The following is a 5,083-nucleotide window of genomic DNA, read 5'->3' as shown; positions in this document are numbered from 1 at the left end:
CTTGCAGCTTCATTGCTGTTTTTCCCTCACTTCAAATGGGACTATCTCTTGAGGAAATGCTTCATTATTAATTTCTAGGATGAGAAACCACACGCCTTCTTCCCTTATCCCAGGGCTTTCTGGGTGGTACAGATAATTAAGTGTTCAACTACTAGTAAAACATTGGCTCTTGGAAATTGCCCAGAGGCACCTCAGAAGTCAGGCCTGGTGATCTGCTCTAGAGCATAACAGCCTTGAAAACCCGATAGAACAGTTTTACTTTGCATACATGGGGTTTCCATGAGTTGAAACTGATTTGACAGCCACTAACAACAACTTCCCTTTCCCAGATCTCTATCTGATGTCTATGTTCCCAGTATTTTTTGTCCTTTCCCTTTTCTTTTCTATTTCTCCACTTCCTTTGCTTTAATATCCAGAATTTCTTTTTTTCTCCAAATACCTCGTCTAATAAGGACTTGTTTATTTTGAGAAAAAAAGGTTCCCAAACATAAGGCTGTTCACAAAAATAATCCACAGTATCAACTTTAGAAAACAAATCTTAAAAGACTATTACTCTATTTTTCTAGAGGGTGCATTTGACATGCCAACTCTCATTCACACAAAAAAATACATTGTTACATTTGTGTAGAACAGCCCCACATAGTACTTATGTGGGGTATAACACACAGACTTCTAACTCAAAGCTGTTCTCAAGTGCTACCCAACTAAATGAGATTGTCTGTGCAATTAGGGAAGCAGCTACTGAACTGAACTCATACATGGATGGAAATAACTGTACTCCTTGCATGCCAAGAGATTATTTTGGAGACAGATTATAAAAACCATACATCCTTTTTATTGTTAAGTCAAAGAGGTATCAAAATTAAAAGCAAAAATTACAGGGTAAGATTTAACATAACTATTATGAGAGCCAAAGGAAGTGAAATGGGACCAGGTGCAGGGCAATATGAATGAATGAACATGTGAAGGACAAGGATGGCGAGAACAGTGAGCTTGTGGTTGAAGATACTAGGGGAGAGGATCTGGTGAAAAACATGATCTTAGACAAGCGCTTAGGTAAAGAAATAATGGGCCCCACTATTTGTTTAAGAGTCATCCTTGTCATTGCGCTGTCTCTGTCATCCTCTCCTTCCTCAGCCTCTTTTTCCTCATCCTTGATCAACTCCAGCGGGTCATTTCCCCCATCTTCGTTATCATCATCATCCAGTAGGTCCCTCTCCTCAGGAGAGTCATCAGCACCCTCCTCAGACTCCATCTTCACATTAGTCTCATCTTTCTTCAGGTTATTGCTGCTGCTCTGTTCCTCTTCTGATTTATCATTCTTCATCTCTACTCCTTGTTTGCTTTGCTCCTTTTCATTTTTTTCCAGGCTTTCCAGCAGAGAGAATCTACTTTTTGTTTTATCTGGGTCAACTCCTTCTTAATGGTCTGAGGGTCGTCTCCTTTCAATTTTCCAGACTTGGAAGAAGATCCCCTCTGTCCACTTTTAGAATTGCAGCCACTTTTGCCCCTTCTTGAGGTGTTTCCTGATACACGCTGGCGTTTTGAGGGTATTTCACCCAGAGCAATAGGAGGAGGAGGAAGAACACGAGCTGGATAGCTGTACATCCTGTCGTAATAATCCCGCTGAAAGTCATAGTCCAAGTCAAAAGAAGAGCCGTACATCTCCGCTGCAGATCGTTTCACACCTGCTTTTCCCCGGTTCACTTTTGACTCTGCAGCCAGATTAGTATCTAAAACCTGGCCAGCTATCATTGTGCCTTTCTCTCCTGCCACAACAGCCCGGGATTTATCTCATTAACATAATAAGCAAAGGAAAATCCCTTATGAACATAGCAACCCACAATTTTGCCATACTTTGAGAAAACTGCCTCCACATCAGCCTTCCTGACCACATGAGTATTGAGATCTCCAATAAATACACGGTAGTTCATAGATCAAGGATCTGTCTTGTTGGTAACATTGCTGGCCATGGTGTATGACAAGGTTCGTCACACAACTGAAAAATGTAGCTGAAGATCAAAAGACTTTCACAGGAGGGGGAAGGGAGAAGAGATTCATTTATGAATCCCCTTCTCCCCCCCGGTTCTACGTGAAGAAGCCGACTGCTTATCTAGGTCGGCAACGCAGTTTCAACCGCTCGTCTTCGTTTCTTCACAAAAATTCAGGATTTTCTAAATAATGAAAAAATAAGAATCATTTCCATGTAGAAAAAATTCTTTAAGGATGGAAATGATGTTTCAGGAGTCAATTTCATCATCAGAATTGTAATAAATTGTCTATTGGGTTCATTCATGTAAGGAATAAATAAAATAAACAGAATGATTTTTCTATCTCAGGATGCTATGAGAAATAAAACGTATGCCTTTGAAAGCGCAATCCTCGATGCCTGTCATTGAGGAACCGTTTCAAAAACCAAAAACCAAAAGCAAGAGTCAGTTCTAACTAGACACACCCTGGAGGACAGAAAAAACTGCTTTCCTAGATTGAAGTCTTTACAGAAACAGACTGCCACAATGAAGTGTTCAGGAAAAGTTAATTCCCATCTCTCCTCCCCTTTTCTCCTTTTTGTGACTGTAAAACTCCTGTAGGAATTATTGTGATTTGGTTCATTATGAAGAAAGCAATAAATTTGTTAAGTTTAAAATGTTATTGAAATAATTACACAAAGTTGACTTAAGTCACAAATAAAGATTTATATTACTGTGTCGTGTTGGTATTAACTGACCTATCTCCTTGTCAGAGTCTTATGGAGCCTCCAGGTCAGGTCATTTCCAAGAATAGCAAACCGGTTTAGCATGGTGTCTGACCAAGGTGTAGTATTCTCTATTATCCAAAAAAACCCTGTTGTTGTTGTTGCTGTTGTAAAGTGCTGCTGAGTTACTTCTGACTCATAGTAACCCTGTATAAGACCCAAGGAGCAGCTAGTGAATTTGGAATGCTGACCTTGTGGTTCAAACCAAACCTGTGGTGCAGCACACAAAAAGCCCTGCCTGAGTCTCAACGCTGGAAGAGGACTGAAGGGAAAGGAGGAAAGCTGATAGAGAAAAGTACTGCTGACTGTGCATCGCACTTCATATCTGCTTCAGAGGTGGGGATGTGCTTTTGTGGTTCTTGAAACACACATGCCACTGAGACCTATAAACCAGTCAAAGGCTCTTGTTTTGTTCTTTCTCATATTATCAAAAGTTTGAGAGTCCTTTCTAGTGAGATAATGATTTCCATGGAGAACAAGTCAGAATCCAAATTTGTGAAAAATGTGTTATTTTTGCATGAGAGATTAAAAAAAGACAAAAACAACTGAACTCAAACTCACTTATTGAACTGTTGGTCGTTGCAATCCAAAGCAGAGAATGGAGCCACAGATAAAACAGAAGCAAATGAGTGTGGCTGCTGTTCTAATAAAACTTTACTCATATTTGCAAAATCAATTGACAGGCCAGATTTAACCACAAGTTTATAACATCTATTCTTGTCACATGCCACAAGATATTGTTACACTAGACTCTTGCCTCTCTATCCATATCAATTCAGGCAGTTCTATTTTACTGCATTTGCAATGACAGTCAGACTCTTTCAATGATCTGGTATAGAAATAGTTCTCTCTCACCTATTACTCTCATACAACTGGTAGCTGTTTAACTATGCTGAAGATTCTAAGACTGTATCTGAGCTAAGCAGAAAACTATGCCATAAAAGATTGGTGGTGGTTAGGGTGGTTGAGTGCTATCAAGATGGTACTGATGTATAGTGCCCCTGAATAGGATTTGGGGGCTATAAATCCTTACAGGAGCAGAAAGTCTCATATTTCTCCTGAGGAGCAGCTTGTGGATTTGAACTATTGACCTTGTGGTTAGCAGCCTGACTAAGCCACTGTACCACCAGGGATCCTTCATAATAGATTAATAATACTTAAATTTATTACCATTTCTGCTTTATAATGTAAAATGAACATGGTATTATCTTCCTTCACACATTGTGACTTTTTTTACCTCTTGCAAAAGTTTTTTTTTCTATTTTGATTCTTTTCAGGAACTAACAAAGAATTGAATTCTGCTAAGGGCTCAATCAATGTTATAGTTCATGTTTTGTTTTCTCTTTCGACTACAAAGCTACTACAAAGACCTCAAAATATTTCATCAGATGGGATTAATCAGTATTTAACATCTAACCCATTTTATGAAATGCTTATATATCTCTTACTTGTCCATATGCTTCAGTGACATAATATACTACATTATATATTTTTTAAAGTTTTTTCATCTAGCTCTAATGATTTTACATATACATTTACCTGTGAATGCTGGACAATGAATAAATAAGACTAAAGAAGAATTGATGCTTTTGAATGCTGATTTTGGCAAAGAATATTAAATACATCATGGACTGCTGGAAGAACAAACAAATCTTTCTTGGAAAAAGTACAATTGTTGCAGCAGTTTTAGATTCTTGAGTGTCATAGCAGCCCTGGGCCCAAGAGTGTCACAACAGCTCTGGGCCTGAGAATGTCACAACAGCTCTGGCCTGAGAGTGTCACAGCAGCTCTTGATACGTTGAAGAAATGGAGGCTACTTGGAGAGGTGAAGCAGAGTTTCAGATTTTATTAAGCCAGCTGAGTCCCATGGCGGACATCCTCATGCTTCGGCAGTTTGTATGGCTCTGATCGCTAATGGGAGGAGGCATGGAATGATTAAGTAAATTCCAAATAAAATAGAATCTCACCCATGAGGGTCTTTAACCCTCCAAAGGTGGAGAACCACCCTCTCCATAGGCTCTGTGGGTTCTACCCATTCCAGGTTGGCACAGGGGCATGGGCAACATTCTGCATTTTTACAAGGTCATCTACTGCCAAATCCTGGTTATTTACTTGTATGCAGCAGTTAGTGAAATTAAACTTCCCACATACTTCTCCTTCCAGAGTCAAAAAGTAGTCCAGGGTTAATCTATTTCGATAGATGGCATTTCGCATCTGGGTCCATTGGTGCATAAGAAGGGTTAGGGCCACCCCAGTTCCATTGGTTACAGATTCAGTTACCTAGGAGGGTGATCTCACATTCATAGCAAATATAGGAGTCCTGGTGTG

General features: G+C 39.5%; 1 pseudogene; it reads right to left on the bottom strand.

The window, feature by feature from the left end:
* Window positions 1-1,052: 1,052 nt before the first annotated feature.
* LOC102838192 lies at window positions 1,053-1,982 on the bottom strand (annotated as a pseudogene).
* Window positions 1,983-5,083: the final 3,101 nt, after the last annotated feature.

Source organism: Chrysochloris asiatica, unplaced genomic scaffold (assembly GCF_000296735.1).
Source record: "Chrysochloris asiatica unplaced genomic scaffold, ChrAsi1.0 scaffold00335, whole genome shotgun sequence".
Classification (NCBI taxonomy): Eukaryota; Metazoa; Chordata; class Mammalia; order Afrosoricida; family Chrysochloridae; genus Chrysochloris; species Chrysochloris asiatica.
This window is presented reverse-complemented; position numbering and strand designations above follow the sequence as displayed.